General features: G+C 47.0%; 1 protein-coding gene across 2 annotated transcripts in view; it reads right to left on the bottom strand.

The window, feature by feature from the left end:
• Nucleotides 1-8770, bottom strand: part of DAB1 (DAB adaptor protein 1) — a 421093-nt gene extending 412323 nt beyond the window's left edge. Inside the window, exon 1 of one of the 2 annotated variants that reach the window (XM_068689787.1) lies at nt 8579-8770. The gene's annotated coding sequence lies outside the window, so the exon portion shown is untranslated. The remainder of the gene's footprint in view (nt 1-8578) is intronic. The other variant, XM_068689782.1, reaches the window with a different exon arrangement.
• Nucleotides 8771-13413: the final 4643 nt, after the last annotated feature.

Raw genomic sequence — 13413 nt, 5'->3', positions numbered from 1 at the left:
AGCAAGGAGGTGTTCAGCGGGAGAACGGGGCAGCTCACGGAACCTAACGGGGTACGCGCCACTTAATGGCTGGGTAACCTGTGCAAATCTGGCTCAAGCTGATAACGATCAAACCTCATTATGACCTGACAGCTGTTCAGTGGCTTATATAGTGTTGCCGACTCTTAAGATTTTATCACGAGTCTCATGATATTTAATGTTTTTCTTAAGCCCTAGCTCCTCAAGCCAAGCAATTACCCCAGGATCCCACTTCCAACAGTAATGAAAATGAGAGTTTCCACCTCACCAAGGTGGAGCGAGGCTTAAAACATGACCCAAATGCAATAGAAGTTTCTAAACTCAAAAAGCAAATAGTCCCCACCACAGATATCTTTAAATATATTTATGTTCAGCTGCACGGCTGTGGCTGGCCCCGCGTTTGGGGACCCCTGCTTGTGGCAGGACTCAGGCCGTACTTCAGCAGGACACGTTCCAGCCCCCAGGCACCTGTGAAGCTGTGTTTCTGAGCCATGAGCAGTATCACCACGCACAACACTCCTCAGCAGATCATTCTCCCACACTTTTCCAGGAGTTTTTTTTGTCTGTGTAAGCTTTTCGCACCCACAGCATCCCAAGGCAGCAAGCTTTCCTGCTTAACACCAGATCGTGTGAAGTGGCTCACTGCTTCTCAATCCGCTGATTGCTCTTCTCCTGTGACGCCCTTCACCTATTTTATGCAACAGAGCAAATCCTTCTTCACCTCTCCTCCTGATTTTAAGAGGTCTCAATCATTTCCTCTCGCATCCCGAACCCACTTGCCCTCCCCAGTCCTCCACCTTGAGAAGCAGGAAGCTTACCCAGCCACTCCAGGTTTCTTCTGTATTAATGCCTACTCAGCATGCAGATTACACAGCTCAGCGCCAAAGTTAGACTCCAAAGATGTCCAAGCTGAGATCTCTCCAGCTTTGGACGAAGGAAACCTTTAGGTCCACCACAGCAAGGCAGGGGACAGAATTTTGGCCATGCAACGAGAAAGCCGTGAGACTTCAGTCCCTGACTCACTGCAACAACCGAAATTGTGAATATTCATCGCAATCCTCGCTTTCTTTCCATGCCTCCACGACTTGGGTCCTACGAGTGACCTTAAATATGCATAATAAAACCAGGAACATTTCAGACACTAAGCACAGCTGACCTTTACATCAAATTATTCTATTCCAGTAATGTTGAAGAAGCGATGCGTGAGTATCACACACGTCTCTACACTTTGCAAAGATACCAGGCATGCTGAAAAGCTCTCTTTTTCCAGGGGAATCTTTTCGTAGCTCTAAGCCAAGTAACATGTGTACTGCACCAAGGTGGGACTACGATCTGAGAAGCTGGTGATCCTGCCTTCTCCATCCCAGGACACACTTCTCCCAGCAATTTACACACCCACTGCCCACGGAGCAGCTGCTGGAAGGTCATTTGTATGGGTAACTGCTAGAGAGAGCTGGTGATTTAGCTCAAGTGACAGCAGCACTAGCAGTAAAAAGCATCCTCTCTACTCCAACCAAGGCTTGACTGCAACTCCGCACAGTCCTGCCACAGAGCAAGCCACAAAGCCTGTTCCACATGAAAAAAAATTGAACTAATATAATTTAAAGCATGAATTTAAGCTCAAATTTAAGCTCATTTAAGCTGCAAAACCATGTGTAGGCATGGTTATTTCAATATTAAAGTTGCAATTTTCAGTTTAGCTTCAGCTAACTGAAGGCTTTTAAATGTTAAATCTATATAAGCCAGTCCTGGGCTGAAAGATGTTTCCAATAAGGGCCTGCACCAGCTTACCAGCGTAGGGAAAAATAAATCAATTTAAAGCGGGAGTTCTTCACTGATCATGTACGTCCTGGACCTCTGACTGGGGGGACTTTGCTCTATTGGCAGTAATCACACACTTTCACACAAGCCCGACATCATCTCTTCATCCGCCAGACAAATACAATTTCACGTTGGAAAACAATGATGACAACAAGTTAATATTTTCAGTAATAAGTTACCTTCTCCAAGAGCACTTGACCTTCATTGTAATTTCCACACAGCTTGCAGTAAACCACCTGAGTGTGTGTAAAATGTAATGAATAAAGAAATATTAAAAACGATGGAATGTTATTAAAGTAGGTCACAATTCAAACAGCACAATTACTGAAAAAATGATGTTTGAAGCTACATCATTCACAATCCTGCCCACACTGGATGAGCTACTCTATAATTTATTTTGCTTAACAACAGCTTCTGTCCATATTCTCTCTCTCTCTTTGTCCCCACAGACTCTATTAATGCCACACTGTGCCACACGACAGCAGTGCCCACACGAGGCACGAAATGTCACAGATCACAGCTTTACACCTGGCCAACATAATATATTCATCAAATTCTTTCGAGCAGAAGCATTTGTTGTTGTTTTGTGGGTCAGGCCGCATAGAGACAGATGGAACGGGCACTTTATTTACATGTGAAGTCCCTAAGCCCATTCACGTTATTTATGGCAGACAAAATCTGGCCTTACACAGTCATCTCAGCAGCCTTGGGCCAGAGATGCTGTTATTTTACAAAGATAAGGAAGAATGGTTTTCTCCCATGCTTCCAGATGATGAAGAAGGTTCATTTGTTCTTTAATATTATATTCTATATACTCCGAACATCTCATAAAAGCTCCGAGTGCGGACTTGGATTCACATCCTCAGAGCAGATCAACGCAATTAATTCCCACCTGTATGCTAAAGCAGCTCTGAGAGACAGCAGCAGAATGGTTGGGCTCTCACACACACCCAACTACCCCCTGAAATCCCACATTCTGCAGAAAACTCCACGTTAGCCTGCATAAGGCAGGTTGGGGAAGTCAATTCATTTTTTTTTTAACCAGGTCAGGACACATGGATCCAGACACTGGCTTTACCCGTCCTTCCACAGACTACACAACAAACTGAACTGTCCACGAGTATGAAAACACAGAAAGGAAAACCTTGCATGCAAAATCCTTTATACATTAGGGATATTTTGAGTGGTGACCTTGAAAAAGCATTTTCAACTTACTGACATGGATGTTGCTATGACAGTTCTGGGGGAGACACTTCTACAGAAATAGGAAAATCTTTGCTACAAGGACAGTATCAACCTTTCAGAGTTATCTTTTAATTATCTGTGTTGCACACGAGTGAGATGGATAACTTAGAAGCCTCCTGACTTTCCTGGGAGCCGAAACACACACACACAAAATCTCAGGACAGATCTTCCAACAGGAAAGAAAAAAAAGTAGCATCCACCATTACATTGCTCTTCACATTGTGTTAAATAAGATTAGATATTAAAGTCTGGATGCATATCTAATTTTATCGCTCAGCATCTGCCAGTGCTTCGTGACCTCTGAGATAAGCTGCAAGCACTCTGATAAATGGACCAGGGGTAGTCCAGCAGATACACAGCAATCTTCTACATTTCCAGAGACATATCTTGACTCAAACACAATTCATACAGCACCACTAAACCTCCAAATTAACTTGACACCTCTTCTGCCCCGAAGCATACGGCCATCCTGCTCCTCTTCTAGCCTGAATATCCAAAGGCACTGCCATTAAAACGCATTCATAACCGGACGATTACTTTTCAGCAGAAGGAGTTGCTATTTTTATTTGAGAAGATTGAAGTTCAGACAGCTAAATGGACAGCCGTGATTATAGGGACGAGAATAGTTTTACACATCAGCTTCTTCCTCCTGAAACACGGGTTAGGTTCCTGTGGGAAGGGTTTGGTAGCGGGGGGGCTGCAGGGGTGGCCTCTGGGAGAGGAGCCCAGGGGCTGCCCCATGGCAGAGCTGTGCCATGAGTGATGCTGGTTGGGCCTCTGGGAGAACAGACTGAAGAAAGGGAAAAAAAATACTGTGCTACAGCAGCTGGGAGCATGGGGGTGAGATCCAGCCCTGCAGCCCCCAAGGTCAGAGCAGCAGGAGGGCAGGAGGTGCTCCGGACACCACAAGTTCCCCTGTGGAGAGGCCCCTGGTGGAGCAGGCTGTCCCCCTGCACCCATGGGTCCCACATGGAGCAGATCTCCACGCTGCAGCCCGTGGAGAGGAGCCCACGCAGGAGCAGGGGTCTGGGAGGAGCTGCCACCTGTGGGGGACCTGTGCTGGAGCAGTTTGCTCCTGGGGGATGGATGGACCCCGTGGGACAGTGGTTTTAGTTTGTTTTTAATTCCAGTTGCTCTGGCCTGTTAGTAATGTGCAATAAATTACATTAATCTCCCCACACTGAGGCTGTTTTGCCAGTGACAATAATTGGTGACCGATCTCCCCGTCCTTATCTCAACCCCTGAGCCCTTCCCACCGTATTTTCTCCCCTTTTTCTTTGAGGAGGGAGAGTGAGAGAGCGGCTGTGGTGGAGCTCAGCAGCCCAACAGGGTCAAGCCACCACATAACACCAGTCCCTTTTCAGTAAGATTCATCTCCCCAGCTTCCTAAGGACAGAAAACAGGGCAGAGGGCAAGCACACCAGAGCTCGGGGAAGGAGAGGGAAATGTGCCACATCCAACTCGAGCTGAAGGGGAACTTCTCAGAAGGAAGACTGGAGTAACCTAAATCACAACTGGGCTCATTCAATGCCATATTAATCCCAAAACAAGCAACTGCAGTGACCACCATGTGTTGACACCACTGCAAAGAGCACCTGGGAGTTAGAAAGGCACGCAGTGTCATACAGTGCTCGCCACAACTGGGGCTGATTCCATTCAGAAGCGCCTACAATTAAAAATATTCATGCAAAGGGATTACTGCTGACGTGACAAAATTCCAGGGAAGGGAGGAGTGACAGCGAAAGAGCACCTTAACCTCCCTTCTTGTGGAAGGACAGAAAAGCAGAAAGGGAATAGCAAATAATACTGAGTGTCTGCATTTCCTTGCAGCTCAGCAACATGAAGGCAATCCCTGGACACGTGGAGTTGCAAGGCTGCTGTGTCCTGAGAGCCTTGGGCGCACTGACCACAGCAAAACACCCTGCAGGAAGGCAGAACATTCACTCCATCCTCAGCTGCGGCTTTCAAATGAGATGTAAAACAGAGCCCTGACCATTCATCGTCATTAAAGATCCCATGACAATTCCTGCAAGAGTAGAAATGTTAACTAACATGTCCTGGCCAATATCCAACTTGGATAATTGCATTCTGCTTCCTAAATTCCCCTTGCAGTTTCAATTGGATTAGTTTTTCTTCATTTCTCTTCCCTAAGCCCCTCCTGCATAATGTTTCTAGCCCAGAATGGCTGCTGGATCTCACTCCAGAGGTGTGTGAATTATCAGTGCTGGGCAATCCCTACATACATTTTGTGTACGTTACTCAGAGAAAACGCTCTGTGAGGCAGAGTAATACCCTTACCTCTCGCTGAGGAGTATTTAACTTTCCAAATGAGAAATCCCACTGATGTCGGTAGGGTTTTTTTCTAAAATACTGCCCTGCAAGCGTAATGGTACCAGAGCCAGCCTCCTGCAAATGAGCACAGCCTTTGCTGGGCCATATCTGCAGCTTAAGTAGAAGCAGTTGCTCTGACTTCAACAGAACTCTGCCACATTAAAACAAGAGTAAATATCCATACAGTATTTTTCCACTGAGTCAGTCACGTTTAAGTGCTGCAAGAATCAAAGAAGTTGCTGCTGAATGCATCAATCTGCAGATAAACGAGAGGAATATCAACACAGGCTCGTGCTTTTAACTGGCTCGTACAATCTTCATGCTATTTTGAGAGAATTTTGGAGGTCTCTAATTTGGCATACCAATGAAAAATTAAAGTGCTGTGTAACACCAATCTCCTGGTATTCGTCATGTGTGCTCTGCTGTGAGTACCTGTGATACCATGGAGGCAAACTGACGTCCTGACCCCATGCATTTTATGGAACAGGAGGAACAAAGGTGATTTATGTGCATAAAAGCAAAATCTGGCAAGGCTTTGATCTTCTTGTAGAACAATCCCAAAATGATTGTCAAGATTGCTTAGGTTTTTTGCCCTCTGCATTTCTTGTAATAGAACCATTTCAACCAAAATGTTGTTTTATAGACACTGTTTAAGAGGTCATTTCCATCTGCCTTCCAGGTTACTCAGAAGAATACCTTTCATTCCCTCTTCCAAGAACTGTAATCAACAGTTGAAAATAGCTTGTTTTCATTTCCAGCCTGCTTCTGCATGCCTGGTAAAGCATAAAACCACAAACATGCCAGCTACTTCATACTTTAACGCTCCGATAGTACAAGGACATCATTAAAAGTCTGAGAGAGCAACTGAAGGCAGACTGTGATCAGGGGAAGAAGAAACACAGAAAATATAATTATTTTGCTATTTTCTCACGAGCATTGTAACCCTCCTCTATTTCCCCCTGTAAACAGTGAACTCAGTTAATAGGGGTCACTGTGAAAGCATCCACATCTGCCAGCTTCACGTTGGGGTAGCTGCAGCATCATGCTTACACCCCTACAGGAGGTGTGGAAGGGGGCAATGAGGGACCTCCAAGGCATCTGACTTCAGTGCAAACACATTACTAAGGTACGGAACTGAGTGGTGAAATTAAATGTTGGTAACAGCATGGGTATCAGTAGCAAGCATGACTTAGGTTCATCTGATGAGTACAGTTGGATCTGCAAAGGAATTTTATGTCAGAATCAGATGGTTAAAGACACACAGACTACATTCCTGATCTACAGCACACATAAGAGGTTGGTAAGGTGAAAGCTGGTCATCAAAAGCAATTGACTCATTTTCCTGCAGCTTACGTTCTGTCATTCTGAGTACCAGTCTTGAATCCAGCTCATCTCCTTTTGCTGGTATCAACATGGAAAATGACACCCATCATCAACCTTCTCTCATCTCCTCCCACAGCTTCTCCCACTGGAGAAATGGGTTGAGCTGGAGGACACCGAAGCGTGTATCCTTACAGTAAGTAGTGCTGAAGATTACCTGGCATCTCTACAGTAAACTCAGGATTGAAGGCTTAACTCCATTCATCACAATTTAATTGCAAAAGTGTACAGCTGATCATCAACAGCCTCAGCTTCACGAGCGTCTTAAAAGAGGACTGAAGAAGGATGACTCTTCCAGCGCCTCCTTCCTTCCCAACCCACCCCCAGGATTGTTCTACCTGGAGTGGAAATGTTAGAATTATCGTGCACGGAAACACCACAGTCACTACCACAACAATCAATAAAAAACTAGCATGACTACAGGAACAGAAGCTTTGGATTAGAGCAATCTAAGAATAGAAGGATTTCCCTCCCCTCCCCTCTGCATCCTGATGAACCCTTCCAAAACCTGACTGTAAACATTTTAATTCTCTGTCAGCTCGCTGGAGGAAATCATTACAGAGGCAAAATTAGACAGCACCATGTGCCACTGCAATAAGCATCTGCCAGTCAAGCAAGCATCATCCTGCAAGTCACCCCAAGCACCCCCACGCTCCCACCCGTGACAAGGGTGCTTGGAGCACTGCCGGAGCCATCAGACCGATGCTGCACGTCAGCCACTAAGTGGTATGGTGTTTCAGGGGGTTATTTCTTCCTTAGAGCAAACAGTCTTCTCTCTCTTCTCTGCTTCAGGCAGTTTATACATTTAATTCAATTTTAAGAGATACATGTTTGTTTACTAAAGCAAACAAAAAGCAGTAATGAAGTAAAGAGCTGCAGCTAGAGTGAAGTAAGCAACCTGCTTGTCTTCCACTCCAAATTAATTTTTTAGTGCCAAATATTGACACTAGAAGGTAAGCAGCTTAGCTGCGTGTCTGCTCTTCACTCCTTCCAAGTACACCCCAGAATTTGGTGCGAGATCGCTGAAGGATACGCAGCGACCTGGTCTGAGCTCTCAGCACTACATCCCACAGAAACCACCTACATTTGCTGGGGTTCATGAAAAAAAAACAAACATAATTGCCCGATATGCTAGTACCAGCAGCCTCAGAGGGTATTTCTCTTTCCTCTCCAGTTTTCCTTGCCTTCACCCCTGGAAGCATCGCAGGCAGCAAGCCATGCACAGCACACGTACCGTGTAGCGCTGCTCAGCACCAGAGCAGAAACCGCGCTCTGCCTGAATGCATTTCCTTAACTAAGTAAAATAAATAAATAAATAGACTCACTGCCAATTAAAAATAAAGAAACCCCCTGAATAACCTGTTGAAAAAAATAATAATAATGACTTAATTCAGATCAAAGCTTCAGGTGTTTGTGGTTGTTTTTTTTTGCTGTCACAGGTTTTTTAGATTTTTTGGTTGAGACTTTCTCCTCACGTGAATATGTACAAGCAGGTTAATGCCACAATTAAGAGGACACGGCCAGCTCAGATCTGCCAAAATCCACCCAAATGACTTCCCCCAGAACTACCGAGTCCCCGACTGTGGAGCCGCAGGGCTCCCTGCTCCGAGGACTTCTTTAATATGGCTGTATTGTAATACCGCAGTGCAAAACCCTCTCCAGTCATAAAAATGTAGCTCGGAAACAACTTGTGGCCGCTGGAAAGAAAAAAAAAAAAAGCCCATTTTCTCCAATTTGCGCTCATTTACCGCCCCCCCCCCCCCCCCCCCCCCCGGAGACCTACCTGGTCAGGGTGCCGGGGCAGGGCAGCACCATGCCCTCCTCTGAGGCGGCCGCTGTGGGAGCCCGGCGCTGAGCCTCGCAGCCCCTCTCCAGCCCTCCCCCGCCTTATTCCCGAGCCGTCAGCTTCACTTGGTCGCCTCCGAAGGCTCCGAAGGCCACCATCGCCCCCCGGGGAGCGGCAGGAGCCCCGCTGCCCTCACGCCGGGTGTCCCTCACGGTTCCCCCTCTCCACACACACACACACACAAACACCTCACGCCCAAGGCGGGCTGGGCACGTCCCGCACCGCCCCTCGGCTGCTGCCCGATCGGCGCGGGCTGGGCACCTGCCTGCTGAGGAGGCGCGGAGAAAATAAAAAATAAATAAATAATTAAAAAAAAAAAAAAGAGAGAGAGAGAGAAGGGCAGCGAAACACGTTGGGGCGTTGCGGAGCTGAGCCCAACGGGGGGGTGCGGGGTGGCTCCCCCCCCCCCACCTCAGGACTCCCCCCTCTCAGGACTCCCTCCCCCGGAGTCTCCCCCTCTCCTCCTCCTTCTCCTCCTCATCCTCGTCCCCCCCCGGCTCCTACCTGCAGCCGGCTCCGCTGCCCGCATGGCCCCGCTCAGCCCGGGCTGGCGGCGGGGGCTGCGCGGCCCCCCCGGCGCTGCCGCTGTGGGCGCGGAGCGGGCCCGGCCCCTCACAGCCTTCTCCCCCCCCCCCCCCCCCGTTACCGCATTGCTGCCAATAGCGAGGGAAAAAAGCAAAAAAAAAGCAGCCTGCAGCCCCCTCCCCAGCCCGCCCCGCTCCTCCCCTCCGTCCTGTCATGGCCCCAAACCCTGGGGGTCCCGCGGAGGAGCTGGGGTTGCCTCATGAAGGCCCCGTGGGGTTTGGGGAGATGCTCCTGAGGCGCTAGGGTCGGGCTGGGGAAGGCGGCTGCCAGCCCTGCTGGCTCCAACTTTCCTCCCTGGTCGCTGCCTTGTTGTAGGGCTGTGCCCCGAGCCGCTCAGGCCTTCAGGTGACTGCAAAAATTATTGTGCACGAAACCCTCCTGGCAAAGGAATGGCAGCTTCCCGGGAAGGAGCGATTCCCCCTGTGAGACGCGAGCTGCTCGGCTTGCCCACAGCAGCCAGGCAGTGATTGAAGTTTTTGTCTAATTCTGGCAGACTGAGCTCATAGCAGCTACAGAACGAGACTCCAGTTCATACCCCTTCCTAGCAAGACCCTTACAGCACCTTGGGGTTCCTGTGCCCCACAGAGGAGCAGGAACCAGCCCTGCTGGAGATAAGTCACCAGATCCAGTGGCTACCAACACGTGCCTCATGGCAAGGCGTTAACCTCCTGTCAGTGTGACCCCACACATTTGACTAAACCATTTTTCCTGGCCCCAATCTCTTACCAGCACTCCCGTGTCACGTCTTTATTGCAGCGGTAATAGCTCTTCCTGCTTAATAGGCCGCTTTGATGCAAACCTGGAGCCATCCGACACCGCCTGCTTCAGACATTTTGTTATCCTTTGCTGGTGGATGATAAAAGATGAATAAAGCTGTCAGATATCCTATTGATTACGTGATTGAGATGTACCCTGATTGCCCTTCTCATGTTGAGTTTCTTCCATTCTATTTCTTCTGTGGGGTTTGGGTGAGAATAGAAGGAACAGCCGTGCCTACAGAGCAGCGCTGAGCTTGCAGTGGATCGGCTTGATCTGCTTCAGTCCCACCGTGTCCTTGTGAGGAATACGGTTCTTGTGAAAAAAATAAATAAATATCTAAATATATATACATCTCTCTCTATATATATTTGTCAAATTTCAAGACCTGCATTCTTCCAGTGTTACAGAGTCTCTGGCTCTGAGGCCCCAGCAGTTTTCTTAGTATCTTCTTGCCCATTTTGGGGGAAGTCTGGCAGGAAATCCATCAGGTTCACACCACAATTCCCTTAAGCCACATCTGTGCTGGGTGATTCGGGTACGGAGTGGGCTGTAAGAGTGCTGAGGTTTGGTTCCAACTCCAGTACAGAGCCTGCCTGCTTTTAGCCAAACTGCTGCATTATGAAGGTGGCTGTTGGTACAACACCAGCTCCATGAGCTTTGGGAAGCTTGACTGGCATATTGAGAGCCTAAGGATGTGTGTCTGTACCAAGAGCATCAAATATGCACGTGCCTATCTGCCATGCCATCCAGACAAAGAGAGAGAGAATCAGGAAACGTTTGTAAAAGATGACTGAGACAGATCTATATGCAAGAGAGATTAATTTCCATTCCTCAAACACAGATGTCTGAGCAAAAAGCCGGGCGAGTGCCTCGGAATAAGAGCACTGGAGTGCTCAGAGTGCTCGCACAGAGCTGCCGGAGCTCCGGCGCCTCTGCGTCGGCTGGGAGGCAGAGTGCCACCAACAGCTGGGCGAGCAAAGGAGCAAGCCCCGAGAGAGGGAGCAGGAGCGAAGATGCTGCAGTGCACAACTGCAGGGAGGGCCTGATTATCCTCATCTCCGAGCAGGCAGAGTTTGAAATGGAAATGAGGGGAAGATTTCCCTGTCACGCTACCCGGCAGCTAGAGTAAACGTTGCTCTAAGACAACAGGGAAGCAGGCAGCATGCAGCGTGGACTTTGTTTTGTTTAGCTGTTATGCAGCTCATCTCAGAGGTTCATTTAATTGCTACTCAAAAAAGTCCCATATGGTAATGAAACATTAAGAAAAAGCTACTTTTACCCTCACATCTTGACACTGATATTGAGGTCTCTCTGCTTGCAGGGACTTTGGCTTGCATACTCAAAGCAGAGCAAATTATCAGTTCCTTGCACAAATCTCATCCATATGGGCTTGGAAACAAAATATTGCCCGTGATGTTAGCAAGGGCCTCCAGAGACAGGAACTCAAAGGCTTCACATCTGAGCTGCAGAGGTGGTGCACTGCTTCCTTTTGCTGTCAGTCATGGCCAAGAACACCTGGGGTTACAGTGCCTACTCAGCCCAAAATTCCTGTGCAGAAACCAAACCCACCTTCACTCATGTACTTAACCCTGAAAACTTCCAGACGTGGAACTGCCAGGCAAGGATGAACGCAAATGTCTAGGAAACTGCTGCTGCTGCCAAAAAAGAGAATTTTGACTTGCCCTGTCATCACCCTTCATCACATTCTGTTGATTTTTTTTTCCTTCTTTTTATGACTTTCGGAACCTGCTGGTGTTCTCAGGCAAGACACTTCTGCTGTGCCTGACAAAAGAGCCCTCTGGTTGCTGCTCCAGTCATGACAGAGCCACTTAATCACATACATGTACATGCCCAGGAATACCCCAAGTCCCATACATATAGATAAATGTTCTGACTTACTATGTTGCAACGCTTTTACTTTGGCACTTGCTGTGTGTGGCTCATGGAGCTTGGTGCAGGTGTCATTACCTTAACTTCCCACAAACACACCAGAAGAGAGGAGGCTGCTGGCTGCCTAGGGGTGCTCTCTGGAAGCAGGTTAGGTAGCACGCCTTGGAGTGATTTGGATCCTTAGCTGGATTCTTCCAAAGAAGATCCTTCTTTCTAGAGGTTTCCTTTTCACCTCTGTTGTAAAAAATACCCTATGTTCAACAACCAAAACGAGAGACTCTCCAGTCCTTGGGTGCCTCTAACTGGCTTGCTGTGCCTTCCATCCCTGGTACTGCCAGTGCTCCAAGTTCCCCACACCCCCAAGCAGCTCCTTTCTAGGAATTTCTCTTTTTATTGCTGGGAGTGGAATACTGAAAAAATAATTCAGTGTTTTTATGCAGTAGCTACCTCTAAAAAATACTATTTTTGAAGGTAAAAGTCAAGGAAGAACAATACAAAATAATTGCACTACTTCTTCCTTCTCATTACTCCAGATGATTGCTCTGGAGGAAAACACGGAAGATTTTATTTGAATGCCCTGTATTCCCTTTCTAAAGCATTTCAGAGATCGAACTTTAATAGTTTAAATATGACTTAAGAAAAATAAACTTTAAAATTGAGATTCACATTACCTAATATTATCTGTGGAGGAATTTATACCCGTAGCAATGCTGTAGTCATCCAAGCAGGAAAAAGAAACAATGCATATTTCCCCAGTCACAAATAAACTGATTTTAAAAATTAACTACTTCCAGACTAGAGTTTATTGTCCTATTCATAAAAATGGAAAGACGGTGGCTAGAGGGGAAGTCATACTTAAAACTAATTTAATGATAAATTAGAGCAAAACATGCAGAACACGTATGGATATTTTGCAGAAATAAAGATGTTAAATTCAGCCAAGAAATTATTTGCTGTGAATTATTCACTCGGTTCTGTCTGTTACTGAACCTTTATAAAGGTTCTGTGGAAAGCAGAAATAAAAAATCAAGCATATGCAGAGCAAAACAGCATCAAAAGTCAAAGAAGTCTCCGAGGGAGATGAACTTCAATGCCACAGTAGAGTAAACAAATGGAATTATTTACAATATAACGTTATCATTTGCGATGATATTTTATTCATTATTTAATCACACACTGAGTCTCCCTCGCAGCCCATGGTAGACTACATAGCCATTTTGTTCATTCACCTGCCATGTACATAGGGAAACGATACAGTTTGTTTAACATCTGTGTGCATTATGTGTGCTTCTGCCTCCTGCCCGTGTTTAAAACATACCCACTGCCCCCCACCTGCTAACTGGGGTACACAGACCTAAGGTTAAAAAGGCATTCGTGGATGATAAAACCATTACATGACTCCACATCTCTTTGATCCCTCAGTAGCCAGCTGGCGAATCTCCCTGCAGAGCTCTTCTTACCGAGCAGGATAAAACCCTCAAAGGGAATTCAAGAGTTGGTGCATTCGATGGCTGAGGTGCTGTTAATTGCCACATCAG

Source organism: Anas acuta, chromosome 8, assembly GCF_963932015.1.
Source record: "Anas acuta chromosome 8, bAnaAcu1.1, whole genome shotgun sequence".
NCBI lineage: Eukaryota > Metazoa > Chordata > Aves > Anseriformes > Anatidae > Anas > Anas acuta.
The sequence above is the reverse complement of the archived record's forward strand: the minus strand, read 5'-3'. Positions and strand labels throughout refer to the sequence as shown.